This window comes from Taudactylus pleione, unplaced genomic scaffold (assembly GCF_031769625.1).
Source record: "Taudactylus pleione unplaced genomic scaffold, aTauple2 ptg000763l, whole genome shotgun sequence".
In the NCBI taxonomy this organism is placed as follows: domain Eukaryota; kingdom Metazoa; phylum Chordata; class Amphibia; order Anura; family Myobatrachidae; genus Taudactylus; species Taudactylus pleione.
The window spans coordinates 2025043-2045780 of NW_028285165.1; positions in this window are offsets into that span (position 1 = coordinate 2025043).

Here is a 20738-nt window from a genome sequence, read left to right on the forward strand (position 1 = left end):
TGGGGGACGCACCCTTCCTGAGCATCCCGATTTCAGCGAGACAGTATTATCCCGCTGTTCCACCCATCAGCCGAAATGGCCCACGGGTGGTCAAATCAGGGGGTTGGGGACCCCCTCCGCCTCAGCTGTGCGGTGGTGCCGGGACCCCGGAGTCTGAATGGATGCATGCAGCATCCATTCAGTGCCATGAGAGGGCTGGGGGAAGGCCAGCTAGTAAGACTCCCCCCAGCCTGACGTTATTTGGAGGCATGCCATGCGGGCATGCCCCTCAGATAACATTGTGTAAGGAGGAGGGGCTCGATAAGGAGTGCAGGGCACTCGGCTGGCACAGGGAGCTATTAGCCCTGGACCCGGCCCTGTTTGTGTGTATGTGTGCCAGTGTGATGAAGAATATAGGGGAAGACATATCAAATCTTGGAGAGAGATAAAGTGGATAGAGATAAAGTACCAACCAATCAGCTTCTAACTGTTCTTTTACTGGCTGTGTTTGAAAAATAACAGTTAAGAGCTGATTGGTTGATACTTTATCTCTCTCCTTATCTATCTGCAAGATTTGATAGATCTCCATAGGTTGTAAACTCCACTAAGTGTTAAACAGTAAATACATAATTAATACACATTAATTGTAAAATGAGAGGAGATAAGGATTCATACAAGATATTGGTGTTGCAAACTGTTTTGAAAGAGCCAATGAGATTAAAAAACAAGCTCAAATCATGTAACTTGGAACTATCTTTGCTCTTACAGTACTAGTAACATCAATAACATTAATTTCCAGTCATTTCAAGACAATTTTGATTACCTCAAAGCACCAGATGTTATGGGGGAAGGACTTAAATGCAATCCAAAATATGCAAGATCCAGTTTTTCGATCTGAGTTCCAAGAAGAAGAAGTAGGGACGGTTTTACTTGGAACCCCAAAAGTGATCCGAGCCAGGGCTTTCTTTACAATATACTTCCAATAAAGGCCAGAGGAAGGTTTCAATGTTGCGCCTTTGAAAGGCAACAGGATGGACATATCTTTTATAATCACTTTCAATTAGATGTTTTATCAAAATAGGTCTCTTAATTTTGGAGACACATTCTCTAAATACCAATTGAAAAAAGATTGGCTATACAGGATTATGTGGTTTTAGTATATATTTTGGTCTTTATTTGCTTTATCTTTGTGCATCCCATTCAGTGTTGCCATGAGGTATAAAGGATAAAAAATACAAATAAATAATAAAATAGCATTATTTAATTTACTTCTAAATACTCCATGGCAGCCCATGTTCCCTGACTATGTTGTTTAAATATGCACTTATTTTTCAGAGACATCTTGGGAAGTCACGCAAGACAATGGGGAAGAAGTGCTCCATTATACAGTATATCATTCTGGAGACTTTTTAAAACTACATTACCTGTCTTTACCTAACTTGAATGAGCTCATAAAAGAAATTATCAGTAAGAACATATTATGATTTTACAGAAATGTAGCTATTACAATTCAATTACAATTTTACTTGGAGATGATTGATGAAATGACTTTGTACAGTATGCAGATAAGTTCCCCCTTTTTAGCATTACATTTGACTTCATATAATTTTTTGGCTAGAGCAAATAGTTGCCTTGCAAAAATAATATATAGCCTTGTATCCTCTACCTATTTTAGGCCAATCCACTGTGAGTCCCAGATCTTGTTCTGATCCAATCAAAAAGATTGATTTCACAGTTAATATTGTTGGAGGAACCCCCAAGGTTTGGTTCTCTAAATTCACCAAGTCTCAATCAAGTGGTGGCAGGGATATACCATATATTAAATTTCATTAATATGCAAACCACAGAGGGCAATAGCTTCACCTTCTTATTTGGTTCTCATGCCATTTATTATATCAAGAGATTTTAATTTGACCAAATATTCCATTCTCGTCTACAATCCAAAATGACTGTGTGGACATCATAAAGCTTAGTTTCACAACTGGATGGGACATTTGATTAGGTTCAGGCTAATTAGTTAGCATAATAGTCAATACTCATTCCATACCTTCTCCTCTGTTATAAAAAGATTTACAACTCCTGACTCAAGTTTTATGAACACCTCCAAAGACTCTACTTTTAAGCATAATTCCTAGATGTAACCATTTTAAACCACTGAGCTCTTTAGAGAAATTATGTTATTATAATTTCCCAAATAATGCATTATTTTAATTCTCCATAACCTGCTTTGTTTGCCAAAATAAGTCCTACATTACAAGACAAATTATAATGAGAATGAGAACTTGACACTCTCAAAGATGAGGGAACTTGGGGCCCGATTCAGATCTGCTCGCTAGGATGCATTCACACACAGCTGTCAGTAGCCAGAGTATGCAAATCCCACGATCACTAGCAAAACATTAGCACACCCACTATGTCTTGCCGTGAGATCCCGGTATGTATTTAGATGCCCACCAGCCTGTCATAAAACACCCACTTTCCCTTAGTAACATACATCATCTCCAGGAAGTGTATTAAACAATTGGTAACATTGAGTAACATCGGACCCATACGCAGCACTTGTGGCTTACCATTCCCTACTGCAAGCACTGCAAGTGCTGCAGTGTGTAATTCAGCTATGTAACGTGTATGCTGATGCTGCATCTTAATTATGCACGCCCCTGAAATGGCGTAAAGATGCACAGACACACCTGCATTCTCACCACCACACCTCCGTTTCCATCGACCTCCCCATGTCACCACCCACAAATGGCATGACCTGTCACTCATGCTTGCGGAGCATCTGTGTACAATGGGTGATCGCTTTGCGATTTCAGTGACTGGTTCGTACACGCACACTGCGTCTTATATGCATGCACAGATTGCAAACATTGGCAGGCTACATGCAAACACATCCTAGCAAGCGGGTCTGAATTTGGTCCTTGGTTCACAATTAACCTGATGGTAAGGGTTTATTAGAAAAACTGATTGACCTAGAGATACAATTAGATCTCTGGCCATTCCTCTTATCCCTGCCAATCTTCCAGCTTGATAAGCATTGTGGTAGGCGGGCGTTCTATGCCCTGCATGTAGTGAAGTGTGTAATGGCTAAATATTAATAAGTATATTCTGGTATATATTGGCTATGGTTAGAATTAAAGAGTGGATATGTTTTATCTGGAACTCCAAGAATATGTCCTGCCCTCTCCCATGTCTCTCTAATTAACCACAGTAGTCTACTATTCAGCCATTCTGCACTTGCATATTCATACACTTCCAGAAACTAGTCTGAATGTATATTTCATAGGTCTTTCTCTTAGCTCTTAGGGCCAACCTCCTGTACATGTTTTTGATGGGGTAGTTTATCCAGGTACTGTAATTATACCATATAATACAACACATAAAACTCAAATTTAATGGAACTATTCATTATCAGTGAATTACAATTCATAAAATGATTCATATAAAATTATTTGAAAAAACAATTAATTATGTATTTTAGAAAATATTTAGCAACAGCTTATGTGAAGAAGGTTGCCAACATTAGCCCATTGCAAGTCAAGGTTATTAGAATTTGCATTCTGACAGTAATGACAAACACTTGCAGTACATTTACTAAAATTATACATCCATCCAGTTGTAGCAGAAGAAAATTTCACTTAACCCCTTTTCTGCAATTGTGTACAGTATGCCAGCAGCTATTCTTAAGCTCTTTTGACTGCTTATTGATTGAAACCACAAGGTTGATCCTGCTTTGTGCTAGCTTATGACAAGACATAATAACAACTCAATATTAAAGACGGTTTGCATATACTGGCCTAGCAGAAACAGTTTTATGTTTTTAAAAGCAAATGCTTCAGGCCAATATCTCTATGATACAAATTAAAACAGTGATTAAGAGCCAACCTCAAGGAAATAAAGATACTTTAAGAATTTATTACAGCATTGTGTAAACTTAACTTTCACCCAAGGGAATAAAAAATATTATACTGCAGGTCTATTCAGGTTATTATCTTATTGATATTTTTAACTGGATAGCTCAACTTTTGCCCCATAAAGAAGCAATAATTTGAAAGTGTGAAGGGGATTAATCTTAGTCTATTCATATTCTATCTGCTTTCATATACAGTCAGGTGCATAAATATTGGGACATTGACAGAATTTTCATATTTTGTCCTCTATTCACCACCACAATGGCTTTTAAATGAAACAAACAAGATGTGCTTTAACTGCAGACTTTCAGATTTAATTTGAGGGTAATTACATCCAAATCAGGCGAACAGTGTAGGAATTACAACGGTTTCTATATGTGCCTCCCACTTTTTAAGGGGCCAAAAGTAATGGGACTATCAACTCAAAAGCTATTTCATGGACAGGTGTGGGCTATTCCCTCATTATTTCATTATCAATTAAGCAGGTAAAAGGTCTGGAGTTGATTCTAGGTGTGACATTTGCATTTGGAATCAGTTGCTGTTGACTCTCAATATGAGATCCAAAGAGCTGTCACTATCAGTGAAGCAAGCCATCATTAGGCTGAAAAATCAAAACAAACCCATCAGAGAGATAGCAAAAACATTAGGTGTGGCCAAATCAACTGTTTGGAACATTCTTAACAAGAAAGAATGCACCGGAGAGCTCAGCAACACCAAAAGACCCGGAAGCCCACGGAAAACAACTGTGGTGGATGACAGAAGAATTATTTCCCTGGTGAAGAAAATCCCCTTCACAACAGTTGGCCAAATCAAGAACACTCTCCAGGAGGTAGGTGGATATGTGTCAAAGTCAACAATCAAGAGAAGACTTCACAAGAGTGAATATAGAGGGTTCACCACAAGATGTAAACCATTGGTGAGCCACAAAAACAGGAAGACCAGATTAGAGTTTGCCAAACAACATCTGAAAAGCCATTACAGTTCTGGAACAATATCCTATGGACAGATGAGACAAAGATCAACTTGTACCAGAGTGATGGGAAGAGAAGAATATGGAGAAGGAAAGGAACTGCTCATGATCCAAAACATACCACCTCATCAGTGAAGCATGGTGGTGATAGTGTCATGGCGTAGGCATGTATGGCTGCCAATGGAACTGGTTCCCTTGTATTTATTGATGATGTGACTGCTGACAAAAGCAACAGAATGAATTCCGAAGTGTTTCAGGCAATATTATATGCTCAAATTCAGTCAAATGCTTCAGAACTCATTGGACGGCGCTTCACAGTGCAGATGGACAATGGCCCAAAGCATACTGCAAAAGCAACCAAAGAGTATTTTAAGGCTAAAAAGTGGAATGTTATGCAATGGCCAAGTCAATCCCCTAACCTGAATCTGACTTGAGCATGCATTTCACTTGATGAAGACAAAACTGAAGGGAAAATACCCCAAGAACAAGCAGGAACTGAAGACATTTGCAGTAGAGGCCTGGCAGAGAATCACCAGGGATGAAACCCAGCGTCTGGTGATGTCTATGCGTTCCAGACTTCAGGCTGTAATTTACTGCAAAGGATTTGCAACAAAGTATTAAAAAGTGAAAGTTAGATTTAGGATTGTTTAGTTTGTCCCATTACTTTTGGCCTTAAAAAGTGGGAGGCACATATAGAAACCATTGTAATTCCTACACTGTTCACCTGATTTGGATGTAATTACCCTCAAATTAAATCTGAATGTCTGCAGTTAAATCACATCTTGTTTGTTTCATTTCAAAGCCATTGTGGTGGTGAATAGAGGCCAAAATATGAAAATTCTGTCAATGTCCCAACATTTATGGACCTGACTGTATATATTGGGCAGCACAGACAGTGTAATGGTTAGCGTTACTGCCTCACAGCACTGAAGTCACGGGTTCAATTTCCACTACGACCCTAACTGTGCAGAGTTTTTATATTCTCCCTGTGCTTGCGTAGGTTTACTCCGGGTACTCAATTACACAAAAATTGACCATAGTGTGTATGTTTATGAGCATGTGGTAGGGAATATAGATTGTAAGCTCCACTGGGGCAGGGTAAGATGTGAATGGTAAGATATTATCTGTACAGCGCTGCGGAATATGAGTGCGCTATATAAATAAATGGTAATAATAATAATAATAATAATAATAATAATAATAATAAAATATACATTATTCATCTATCATATATCCCTTATAAAAATGTTCTTGGATCATTATACTAAATATACAGATTATCACAAAACTGCAATTAAATATATAGAGTCACCTGAAATTCAAAATATCTGTTTGCCACAAAGATACATTTTATAAAGATTACAAAAATTATTGTTTTGTCTGTTTCAAGCTTTAGAAAAAAAAAACATTAAAAGAGAACTGGCATTCTAATGTTCATTTTAAAATTTAGGGATGTATTATCTGGAGCAGTTATCAGTTTTAATAGAGATCAACAATGGCCTTCAAGGATTTTGTGTCTATCGGCATGTTGTTTTCCATTCAGTGTTTTTATGTTTAATGAGTTTTTAAATGCTTCCCTTTTGAATGGATGTACAGTATGACTGTGTTAAGGAACCAGTCATGTTTGTTATCAAATTCATTCTATGGACTACTGCTTTAGAAGCTAGTGTAATAATAATAATAATAATAATAATAATAATAATTATTATTATTATTATTATTATTATTATTATTATTATTATTATTATTATTATTATTATTATTGTTTCCTTGCCAATATTTACCTTTCATAAAACAGAGAGAAATTAGACAAAAATTGGCAGCATTAAAAACCTGTTTTTTTATAGTACAGTAACTACGTTAAATTCCTCAACAATTAGAAGTATAGAACTAATTTGCAGAACTCATGCCATCTACCCTTACACCTTTGTAATGGTTTAATGTCCTGTTGCAAGAGAAGGAAGTATTTAGTTGATCAGTCCTCTGACACATATGGATATATTTACTAAGTAACAGCTTTTCAAAATTTTCGTGGTGTCATCAAAAGTAAAATAAATTTATAATGTATAGGTGTAAAATAGAAAAGAGCATGAAAATATAAGTTGATTTCATTTAAACTAATGGTGACCACACACACAAAGATCATCTTGTTGTTCTGAAAGATTGGACACGTAACTAAATTTGGCCAAACAAGTACATTATACAGAAGTAATTGGCATATTTAATGCTTAGAAAAGCCAACGATTTAATGAAGGTGAATTGATTCTGTCAAATCTTTAATTTAACGAACATATGCATAATAAATAAACATGCTGGAGTATAAGACTAATCACAGTTCATGGTATTCATGGTATATATAGAAGATAGTAAACCAGCATCTACAAATTTAAATTGCTTTATAAAGGAAGGTTATTGATCCTGGGAAACATAATCTCTTTAGATTTTACTAGAAAACCACAGTGATGTTTTCTGTATCTGTAGCTGTTCTGTGTCATTGCTTTAGCTACTGCACATAAATGAATACACAGTACAGCAACCTTGCCTGTTTGATTTATCTTTTCACTTTTTTCTTACATATATTTGTCTTAATATAGCTGACTAAGGCAAAACACAAATGTTCCCTGTGCCTGTCTTTAGCACCATTAAATTTGTTGCAGAATATCACAGTACAATAGTTCACAGGTTCTCAAACTCGGTCCTCAGGACCCCAAACAGTGATGTTTTCCAGGTCTCCTCACAGAATCACAAGTGAAATAAGTTGCTCCACCCAGGGAAGTAGCAAGGGTGGTTCCAGTGGAGCATGAGTTCCAGACACCAAAATGGACAGAGGGTGCCATCCAGGGTTCCGGATTTCATAGGTGCTACTCAGTAGGACGGCTGCCTTTTAGTTTTATCTCAGTTTGTTTGCTCTATATCCTACATAAGTTACAGATCTAAGATCCATTTCTACATTTCATGCTCCCTCAAACTGCACAGATTGCCTCCCCTTGGCCCTCCCTCCTCTGTGATCATCTTCTGTCACATCTCCTTCCCTGTCATATTGATTACATTCACTTCTCACCTCTCTACCCTGTGTTTGGCTCTTTGATCCTGCCCACTCCTTTCTTTTTGGCTTCTGTCACCACCCCTCTCCTTTTCTTATTGGCTTCTGTCACCTCCCCTCTCTGATCAGCACATTCCTCTCCCCTCTCCTCTTTGATCCCCTTCCTTCTTCTCTCCTAATTCATTCATTGTGCTTCAATGGACTTAAAAGTGACACATCTGTGGTAATGTTCTAAACTTCAATTATAAGGTATTAGATGAAACAAAGTCACTGCTATGCTTTTTTAAAGTAATGGAGGTGTTCCCAGGCATGACCACAAAGTGTTAATTGAAAGGTATTTTAAAAAAATATTAGGAGACCTGACATAATAATGGTGGCAGACAGAATATGATTAGTAGTACTTACATTAATATAGGTGCACTGTATATTTGTAAAGTAGGAGCATAGCATATAAGGGAGCTTACCATAAGTGTTCCCACTCCAGTGAAACCTGCTTGAGGCAGTAATTGCAGCCATAAGCTGTGCACCCTGTGGAATCTCACTCTAGCACATGTATTCTTTCAATTTAAGTTAAATGATCAGAACATATACTACAATCTCCCCTATTGACTGATAACAATGATTCAAAGGAGATAAAAGTCAGATCCTAGGCGCTATACATAAAAAAATAAGTGCCAAAGCAGCTACCCCTTAATATCAGACAGTGCCTCACCGAAGCATTCCATTCCCAATATGGTACCTCAATGCCAAGTGTCATACTGCCACTGTCTGCTGTTTTTCTCTTCACTTCAGTATTCCCCCACAGGCTGGATATACCCCACAGTCCAGTACAAGAAGGGGAAGGGGGGGCGGTATGACATGCACTTTCTCTGGGCACCATGGTTCCACGCTACTCCTCTGGCTCCACCTGTGAATCTTTTAAAATGTGTCAGTGAGTAATGAATACACCTGTGCACCTGCTGTGTGACCTGGAAAACATAAACTGTGTGGGGTGCTGAGGACCGAGTTTGAGAACCACTGCAATAGTTAATTGTGATCTTATCTTTTGTACTTTTTAACATTAGTTGTCTGGTGTAAACCACATTTTTTCATTGCCATCAGTGCTATCACCGATCTAGGAGCAATTTACTAAGAATAGTGTCTGGTCCAAGATTAAACACTTAGAATCTCGTTTCATTGAATCATGTTTTCCGATGGTGTATGCAATCATGTTTGATTGTATGCAAGTTCAGTCATATTGGACTGAACTTAATAGACCTGCCTGTCTGCAATGTAATTAGCAGAAACCTGCATAGGTAAGTGACATCTATGCAGGCTTTTGTGTGTAACTTATGAAATGGTTAAAATTTAAGATAATAAATTATGTGAATTCCCCCTCCCTAAGCATAAACAGTGCTGGGCTCTTTCAGCTGGTCGTGGTTCAGAGAAAACATGCGTAGAGTTCTTCTGTATTTTCATTGAACCACCACCCACTTCCCAGGGGGGCAAGGGATAGCCCCATGTACTGATTGGTTGCTGTGGGCAACTCCTCCACTTTTGTAAACCCAAACTTTATTAAATATACCCCTAAGGCTGAAAAACAAACTGCGTTCAAAAACTTCACAGATCCCTGACGAGAGTCTGAGGGTGTCCTCAAGTGCCATGTGTTAGTCTGACATTTCTGAAACTGTAATTGTAGAGAAGCCTCCTTTCACAATTTCTGCACCCTCTGCAAATGTGAGTATGAGTAGCAGTATAAGTAATGATGGTGACACAGAAATTGAGGATGCTACTGGACTGATGATATTCCATGATATTTCATTGGCAATACACTGTGTTTTTCAAATGATAATAAATATTTATTTTACCATGGAAGTGAAGTAGGATGAAGGGGATATTTGATTATCTGATGCTAATGAGGAGGTTAATGATGAATGTGATGGACAAGAACAAGTTGATGAAATTCAGGAGGATGATGTTGTTTGTTTCAAAGTAAGTCAGCCAACAGTGGCAGCAGTTCTTGCTAGTGATAATAAGAAGGCCATTGTCATGCCTGGCCATAAGACCAAAAAAGTAATCACTTTCATGTGGAATAATTTTTTCAAAACCCCTTTTTTAAGCCATTTGTACCAATTGTGAGGCCAAGTAAGTAGAGGTAGAGAAGATAAACATCTAAGTACCTCCTTAATATTATGTCATTTGCAGAGAGTTCATGCAAATGATTTATCTAAATCTGAAAAATCCTGTAAAATAAAAACAAGTAGTCCAGCATCAGTTACCAGCAGCAGGGATAGATCCCAGCAAATGTAATCTCTACTGCTAACACTGTCATCATCAACCTCCTACATCCAATTTGCAAAGGCTAACTGATTCTAAACCTATGCAGAATTCCAAAGAGGAATCTTTGTGTGCTAGGGCTGCTGCTGCTTGAAATTAATATTTATCAAAGAAGGATAAAAAGAAGACTAGTAGCTTTAAACAATTGACTGTGAAAAAAGCATTTTCAAGAGGTACCAAGTATGACAGCCACGATTCTGTTGCACAGTGGATCACTGAAGCCACAATGGCAATGTTAGCATTAGATCTGCATCCAATATCTGCCATAAATGCACCTGGTTTTAAACAATTAGCTGAGGTCATTTGTCCCCACTACCAAATTCCATCTCAATTCCGTTTTACCAAAAGCAATTCCTCACCAGTACCAGGATGTAAAAAAAAGTTATTCTTGGCCTAGAAAATGCCACTGTATCAACCATCCACTTAAATAAATAGAAATATGTGAACAAGTGGTACTGGTTAAACAGCAACAAGTCATACAAGTGTACATAACAAGCCATAAGATAGGGAGAGTGGGGTGAACTTAGTCCAGCACAGTGGTGTATACAATTTATGCTAGGTACTGAAGCAATTTTAAATTGTAACCAATGAAGTGAGTTCAGACACTGCCAGTCTGAGTCAGGTCATAACCTTAATTAAACAACTGAAAAAAACCAGAGAAGCTGAAGGAGGAGATTAAACTAAGCGATTCTGCTAAGTATGTTGGACTTGTAGATCATGTTCTTTATTACTTTCACCTGGACCAAAGGATTTGCAACATCTTGCAATATGGATCACTACATTTTGACAACTGTGTTTGATCCTAGGTTTAAGTCATATGTGTTGTCTTTTTTTCCATCTGACACAGATCTTAAAAGATGCAAGGAGCTCCTTGCAAGCAAGATGTCAACTCAAGTGGCACATGTCACAATGGCGTCTCCTGCTTCAATGTCTTTTGCATATGCTGCTGCCAGGCAAAAACAGACCTTTTCCAAGAGAGACACTGGTGATGATAAGGAGTCAACTCATAGGAATAGAGTGAAACATTATGATATATGGTTAGGCTTAAAATAATTGCCCACAATTATTGACACCTCTACCGTGACTCAATCTGATGCAGTAAGCATAAATAGAATCATGGATGATTATTTTAATGATAGTGTACAAATTTAGCACAGTCCCTTTGGATACTGGGAGAAACAAAGGCAATTTGGAGCCATTTGTACAAACTAGCTTTTCTGTACTTAAGCTGCCCAACCTCCTGTGTGTACTAAAAAAAGAGTGTTTAGCACATCTGGGAACCTTGTAAGTGATCATCGTACAATGTTACTTCCAAAAAATGTGGAAAAACTGATGTTCAAGCAATGAACTACAAATTCTATGAGTAAAGATACTTCTGTAATGGGGATTTCAGTGGGGATGAGCTAATATTGTGTGAAGATGATGTTAAAACAGTTGCGGTCCCTGTTGCTGAAGTTCTTGGTTTGTTTAACTGTGCATGTCTTTGTTAATATAAAAAAGGGTGGATGGGAGGGTCCAAGTACAATTCTATTGTGAACTACTTTTCATTATGGGTATTGCCAAGATCGCGTGTTTGACAGGCAGCGTATATTATTGTACTTTACTGGGATGTTCATGTTCTTTTGTATTTTGCAAGGCAATCAATCACCAGCTTCTTATCCAGCCGTATAGGCCCAATTTCCTGCAGCTTTTCCACAAATACAGTGTACAGTAGTATCATAAAATCATTGTTACAAAACCGAGACTTAGACACTCTTACCCTGTTCGGCAGTGCTTTACCAAGGTGGACCATTTTGTCCCAGTGCACTGTTAATCCATTCTTGAGGCACAGTCATGTTGTCTCAAATCAGATGAGCACAAAAATCCAGTCTCTACCTGTCTCCTGTGCTCACATGACAACCTCAACTTATTGCTAACATGAGAGTCCAGATTAAGCCTTAACCTGACACTAGCACCTTGTCAGAACAATGTGGTTGTTCACTATTTAGTGATCTCACTCACTAGTGAGTAAGTGCTACCTCTGATCCACTGCCTGAACCTGCGCTACTGTGTTCCTGCAAGATGTTACTTCTGAGTCTGCTCCATCCATGTGTTCAAGCACCAGCAGTAGTCCGGCTCAACTACTGTTACTCTTATCAGCTCCAAAATGGCTCAAGTCTCTAGCCCCATTCTGGCTGGCCGCTGCTATCTGTGGCCCCACTCCAGTCCAAGCCTCCAGTTACTCTACTGTTACCACCAATCCAATTCTGGTACAAGTCTCCGGTTTTGTACTCCAGCTACAGTACTCTGCTGTTGTCTCTGGTCCCATTCTGGATTAAGTCTTGTTCCATTCCAGTTCCATGTCTGCAACCTTCAGTTCTTATCCAGTTCACCTACCATCCAAGTCTGTGAGCTATTCTGTGATTCCAGTCTGCTTGTATTCTGAAGTCTCCTGGACATTACAAAGACTTCTCTAGTGCTTCAAGTGCCAAGTCATTTGCCACATTGACCTCATCTTCCAGTAAGTCTCCTGGGTACATCTCTCCAGCTCATTACAAGTTTAAGTGGAATTTATTCTCACTGTACTTCAGCTTACTTCTGTCCTGCATTATATTGCTTATAATCAGCATTGCAGCTGCTGATCTACTTTGGGATTCACTACTTACCATAGCATCGGTACCTCTATTGATGTAGAGTTGTTGGGCTTTGGGTCTTCTCCTAGTGTGTTGAGGTTCATGCTGAGTTTATGCTACAGCTTTCATTCTGGTTATTGGCAACTGAGTGCTGGACCCATGCACCTCTTTGAGTATTTAAGCTCCAGTGATCCAACTCTGATAATCGGTCTGTAGCATATTTTAGCAGATTCTACAGAGGCTACCAATTACCTGAATTACTCACAGCCCTGTTCCCCCGAGTTCTCAAACACTGGTTCTGGCCCCTTATTCCTACATTAAAGTAAGGGGTTGAGTTCCACTCAATTGGTTCCAGGGGCAGGCTGGTAGCCTTGCAGGTATCACTGACCTCTCTTAAGGCATCAGGCATTTAACACATTGTTCTCACCAATGAGTAAACCTTTGATCCTACCACTTCTATTTTACAACAGCACATCAGCCCAGTCCATGGGTCTTGACTTGGATTGAGAAATCCTAAATGTGACAATTATATAATTAATTATCAATTTTGACTAGGCTGCTACTTTGCTTTGAATCCTGGGGCCTATGATTTGCTAATTGGATTCAGTTTCCACTTTAAAAATCTCAATGGGATTTTGGAAACTTTTTTAATAGTGTTTTCTGTGTGTCATTTGTTTTTCTTTGTAGTTATATTAGTACTGTAATCAATCAGTTAATTAATCAATCAATCAATCTCATTGCTATTTTGGATGCTTATTTGTATTAGTGTTTTTCATGTCTCAGAATTTTTTTATAGTTATATTATAGTTATAGTTATAGTTATATATTGTATTCAATCAATCAATCAATCAATCAATCAATCAATCCTTTTCCTGGCTTTTACTAATACTAAAACTTTAATTTTCTTGTCTTGATTAATGAAAACATTTTCTAGCATTGTACAGTTTATAGTAAACTGCTGTCATGTCCTATTTGCCACTGCAATGCCACTATGTTTCAGACATGTGATATATTATTTTTTAAACTGCCATGTATTTGTGTCGCTGCTCTGTTGCTTACTTTAGCCAGTCACCTCACTGCAGCCTTTAGCCAATATGGGTGAAAACAATATTGTGAGCTGTGAGCTAGTCAAAATAGACAGGAAAAGACTAAAAATGATAATAAAACTGTAGGAACAAAAACAGGAACAAATGACATTAGTTTAGCTGTTTTTATCAATTTTAAACCAAAACTGAAAAGAAACAATGCGCTTGTGGGTGGTTTAACCAAATTAAAACCTTTGAGGGTGGCTTTAACAAAACAAAAAATCAGGGGTCCGCTCATATACAGGTATATGCTCATAATATCTTTTAGGTGGTTTTCCACTATTTGACCTTGCAGAAGTTCTGTTCTGTTGTTGAATGTCCAGCCTGGTAGTTTCTGTTTCTGTTGGCATATCCAATGTCACATACTTGCCCTGCAAATGATGTTCCAGCTTTGTTTTAATTATGCTGTTTCTTGTAATTTAACATATCTTGATTTTATAATTTTTTTATTCTTGGGATTCCAGAGTCTGTACCCTTTACTCTCTTAGCAATATCCAAGCATGATACATTTCATGGATTTGGGAACCAGCTTATAAATTTTCTCTCACCGCATTATAACACATTTTTCTTTTATAACACATATTAACCCTTCTTTGTTTACTTATTATACCTGTACTTCACTTTTTTATTTTCATTCTTTATATGCAGCTGTGGCTGCTATTAACTATCTCTTTTACACTGCACTTTTCTTACTATGGCGTTTCCCTGGGGCAGCTTAGCTGGGCCAGTTTGGAGGTATCCTGTGCTCTGGATTTGAACCCTGGTATGTTTGGGACCTACCCTAAAGAGGTCACCAGGATATGGTGGGTATGCCCTTAACCTTGGCCATGATTATGCTAAAAACCTCTACTGATTGCAAAATTTTATTGCATTTATATAGTATCAATAATTTGGAGTTGTGCAGCTGAGATTTGTCTGTTTCTGTGCCTGCAATTAGTCTCATCAGGTAGCACCTCCCATTATATATATATATATATATATATATATATATATATAGGGTGTGCAGTCTAATAATCTTTCCCATGTTTCAGATTAAGTCACAGTAGAATTTTTAGCAATTTGAAATTCCTTTGGCAGTACATTTTCCCTTTATTATTAGAGGTGATGTTTTCTTTAACATTGTGAAATATTATTTACATTTCAGGTGCCCATTCTTTCCCCTGGATCACCTTAAGTAGATGTTAAAGTGCTGTCATGAATGCTGGCAGCAGCTACAGCACTAGTACTGGGTTGCTGTTCCTGCTCTTCTATCAACTGATCCATATTGACTCACAGCACTCCTAGTATAAGGGTGGCACCCTAATGTCATCATATTTTTTAGCACAAAAGTTTTATCATTTTAAGTTTTGATAACAGTGCCTGAACACACAACACAGTGCCTCAAAAGCAACCCTAGTATAAGCCGGGTGGCACTATAATAATGAAATTATATTTTTTAAACAAGTTTTATATTATTAACATTTTTAACAGTGCCTGAACACACATCAAACTACCTCACAGCACCCCAAGTTTAAGCTGGGTTTCACCCTAATAATAACATTATATTTTATAAACACACAAGTTTTATACTAATAACATTTTTTAACAGTGCGTGAACACAAAATAAACTGCCTCACAGTGCCTCTACTGTAGTATAAGTAATGATGACATTATATTGTTTTTTTTGTTTTATCAAAAAGAACCCCAGTAGGATTTTTAAGTAACACAGTGATGCAGTCTACTCCTATGGTATTTTTTTGGCCATTAAACACAGTGGGCCTGATTCAGAGAAGGACACTAATGGGATCGCAACTGCAATTTTTAAGCTTCAAAAATTTGCAAATAGTTCCAAAGCTTGCTCGAGCATAAGGACACTCACTGCTGCCTTTTCATATGTGTACGACATTGCTTACCTGCTTAAATGTTTGTAACACTGATGCACATCGAGCAGCCATCTTGCCCAGGAGCTCTTCTGACACATAGAGGGCTCTCATTGCTGGTGTAGGAGATCGCAAGCACTAATTTATGTATGCCCAGGGCTCAGGGTACGCTGTTTGGGCCTGTCAAATTTCTGTTTATTATCATTCTTGCTTGTAGCTTCTTCTTATTTCATCCCCAGCATCTCCTGCACTCTCCTACCTCTTCCCTGGCCCTTCCCCATGAAGCCATGGCCCTTTTTTGAGTGCACTATGTCCCTTTGAAAAATGAGGGGAGCACCAAAGTTCTTTCTGGCACAGGGCACCAAAAAGTCTAGTTACAGCTCTGTGTATGCCTATGTAACAATGGGCCTGATTCAGACCCACTCGCGAGCGCTGAGCAGGTCGATGTTGGCCAAGTGTGCATGCGCACGAGGGATCTGGCTCCATTGTTCGCATGCGCGAGACCCGCATAGCGACGGGCAAGCCGTCACTATGGGTCTCGCTACAAAGGGGGCATGCTGTCGATGGTGAGTGACAGCACGCCCCCTTTGGTGGGCGTGCCGGGGGCGTGGCTGCCCAGATGGAGGCGTTCCCATGGGTCCGGCCCCACTGACATCACAAGTGATGTCAGTGGGAGTACTTTTGGCTCTGATAGAGCCAAAAGCACTACAGGGCTTGCGGCAGATGAGACCCTACCACAAGGGTCTCATCACAAGCCCAATGGTCGTGATGGTCGCATTGGTCTTGACCATCGCGACCATCTTTTTGGCCTCTCGCTATAGCTGTGGGTGGTTACCCACAGCTATGCGAGCGGCCAGGAGGCCGCTCTAAAAAAGAGAAGGAGGGCACTGATTCAGAGCGAGTGCACTGAAAGAGCGTCCGGCTCTGAATCAGGCCCTGTGTTTGAACAGTCAGACACAACTGCGTTTTTCTGACCACCCCCTTTTGCCATCCCCAAATGCTGATAACCTGTCACTCACTTTGCAATGGATTCCTCTGTGCATCCGTAATCGCAATGCAATCACTGCGCATTCACAATGCTGCTTATACGCATTCGCAATGGCAAACAATCGCTGGATCTGCGTCCATCTCTGAATCAGGCCCAGTGCTCCTAATCTTTTTTTATTTTTATTTTTTTTAAAAGTGCCCTGGTATAATTTTTTTTAGTAACAAAAAAAAACAATACAGTGCTGCAGTCCAATCCTTGCACTTTTTTGTTGTGCCTCACAGAGTGCTGCAGCCAGCCCACAGTACTGCCTCTGCCTTCAATGCTTCTAATTGATTTTTTTTTATTTAACACAAACAAACTAAGTGACCCTATATCGCAAGATCCAACCCTGTGAAGATGATGTTTTGCCTCGTTTTGAGATCCAGACAAGACATCAAGACCTGACCCCTGGCTCGTTTCGACTCATAAACCCTAAGTCCAGGTGTGTTCAGATTCCAGAAATGCTGCACATCTCTAATAATAAGTATCACTATCAGTGCATGCTATCAAAATGTCATACCTCATATAAAGATGTATATATTACAGTTATTAAAGTTGTCCAGGTGATGTATTTTTTTAATTGTAATAAAGGGGGGGAAATCGGAAAAACATGCACTGTTATCTTGTTTGTATTAAAATAATGATTAAAAACTTTAACTTTATAGTGTTTTTTCATTTATACAAGGATTTAGTTATGAAACATAACAGTATATATTTTTTGCAACATAATAGTGTTACCTTTCATTGCGAGGTGCAAGATTTTTGGTGTCCAATTGGGTGCAGGGTTTTTATTTTTTTATATTTATAAGCACTCAAGTTTTTATTTTTTTATTTCAGTGCCTCTAAAACAGGTCCAATTTTTCCAAAAATTCATATTTTAAGGAAAAATTGCCTCCACCTGTTCTTGGACACTCCCCACTAATGACTAATTAAGTTTCCAATTAAACTAATTAGTCTGTAATTACTCACCTTCTGCAGCGCTGTACTCTTCATCCATCTCTTCTTCAGCATCACAGACAGCTTCCATGGACAAGGCACGAGACAGCTACTACCCCTAACTTTTCACCTCACTAACTCTATACCCCACTACACCTAACCTTGCACCCACTTCCCACACACACTACTCAAAATAGTAACTAGGTATTTGAAGACCCCATAACAAAAGTTTGTAAGGGACACTATGTACCACCCAATGGAGAAAAATTTATATAACATGTAACTTTGACAAGGGAGATGGACCCCCTGGAGCTCGGGGCCCCATAGCAGATGGACCCCTTGCACCTATGGTAGTTACACCCATGACACTACCCTGACCCTACTTCTGCTGCCCGCACATACTACACTACACTACCCCTAACCCTGCTCCTACTCCCTGCACACACTAAACTACACTAACCCTAACCCTTCTCCCGCTGCCCGCATCCGTCCTTAGTCTGCAGGCTCAGTGGGAAAAAAAATAACTTCCCACGAGATTTTCCCCTCAAAAAACCCTGAGACCAATTTTTTTAAATTGGATACTGCAGGTATAGCTCACACGCATACCTGTGGTTATCCAAATTTGGTCACAAGGACTGCATAATTTTTTGCAGGCAAAACCTTGCGTCCAATTGGATATGCCTCTTAGTGTAAATAGAGCACTTTCTGAGAATCATTGCAGTGTAATGTAGGGGTGTGCACCGGCCACTTTTCGTGTTTTGTGTTTTGGTTTTGGATCTGGATCTTTCTTCGTGTTTTGGATCTGGATTGGTTTTGCCAAAACCACCCTTCCGTGTTTTGGGTTCTGGGTTTTGTGTTTTGGATCTGTATTTTTTTGAAAAAAAGCATAAAAACAGCTAAAATCACAGAATTTGTGGGTTTTTCTGCTCCTATGCTATTATTAACCTCAATAACCTTCATTTCCACTCATTTCCAGTCTATTCCGAACACCTCACACCTCACAATAGTGTTTTTATGTCCAAAAGGTTGCACCGAGGTAGCTGGATGACTATGCTAAGAGATACGAGTGGGTGGCACAAACACGTGGTCCATCTAGGAGTGGCACTGCAGTGGCAGACAGGATGGCAGTTTGAAAAACTAGGCCCAAACTATACATAATTCAAAGAAAAAAAAGAGGTGCAAGATGGAATTGTCCTTGGGCCCTCCCACCCACCCTTATGTTGTATAAATAGGACATGCACACTTTAACAAACCAAACATTTCAGTGCCAGGGTCTGCCACACGACTGTGGCTGTAATGATTGGTTCGTTTGGGCCCCCACAAAACAAGCTGGCAATTAATCTGTCCCTGCACAAACTGGCTCTACGGAGGCAAGATGTCGTCCTCATCCTCCTCATCCACCGATTCCTCACCCTCTTCAGTGTTGTGTACATCCTCATCCTCACAGAGTATTAATTCGTCCCCGCTGGAATCCACAACCACAGATCCCTCTGTACGTTCTGGAGGCTGGTCTCCCTGGAAGAGTTGATAATTCATTTTATGAACATCATCTTCTCCACATTTTGTGGAAGCAACCTCCTACGCCTTTCGCTGACAAGGTTCCCGGCTGCACTAAACACTCTTTCGGAGTACACACTGGAGGGGGGGCAACTCAGGTAAAATAGAGCCAGTTTGTACAGGGACCTCCAAATTGCTTCTTTTTCCTGCCAGTACAGGTACGGACTGTCTGACATGCCTACTTGAATGCTGTCACCGATGTAATCCTTTAACAGACAGACGCACGCTTGTCGCTGCTGCTTTGAGGATGCAAGTGCGGCTACAGCCCACACAATTCACAAAGACAGAAAAAAGAAGAAGAATATTTTTATTGTTTGTGTAGCACACTTTGAGGGTGTCACCACCCTTTAACAGACAGACGCACGCTTGTCGCTGCTGCTTTGAGGATGCAAGTGCGGCTACAGCCCACACAATTCACAAAGACAGAAAAAAGAAGAATATTTTTATTGTTTGTGTAGCACACTTTGAGGGTGTCACCACCCTTTAACAGACAGACGCACGCTTGTTGCTGCTGCTTTGAGGATGCAAGTGCGGCTACATCGCACACAAGTCACAAACACATAAAAAAAATAGTATTTTATTTTTTGGAGCACTTTTAGAGTTACACCACCCTTTAACAGACAGACGCACGCTTGTCGCTGCTGCTTTGAGGATGCAAGTGCGGCTACAGCCCACACAATTCACAAAGACAGAAAAAAAAGAACAATATTTTTATTGTTTGTGTAGCACACTTTGAGGGTGTCACCACCCTTTAACAGACAGATGCATGCTTGTCGCTGCTGCTTTGAGGACAGTATCATATACAGTGACAGTAGACTTGTCAGAAATTGTTGGCATGTCCTTCAGTCCGGACCAGATGTCCAAACCAGCCCTTGACTTATGACACAGGCGCACGCTTGGCGCTGCTACTATGTTGATGCACGTGCGGCTACATCGCACACAAGTCACAAACACATTAAAAAAATAGTTTTTTATTTTTTGGAGCACTTTGAGGGTTACACCACCCTTTAACAGACAGACGCACGCTTGTAGCTGCTGCTTTGAGGATGCAAGTGCGGCTACAGCCCACACAATTCACAAAGACAGAAAAAAGAAGAATATTTTTATTGTTTGTGTAGCACACTTTGAGGGTGTCACCACCCTTTAACAGACAGACGCACGCTTGTCGCTGCTGCTTTGAGGATGCAAGTGCGGCTACAGCCCACACAATTCACAAAGACAGAAAAAAGAACAATATTTTTATTGTTTGTGTAGCACACTTTGAGGGTGTCACCACCCTTTAACAGACAGACGCACGCTTGTCGCTGCTGCTTTAAGGATGCAGGTGCGGCTACTGCCCACACATTTCACAAAGACAGAAAAAAGAAGAATAATATTTTTATTGTTTGTGTAGCACACTTTGAGTGTGTCACCACCCTTTAGCAGACAGAAGCACGCATGTCG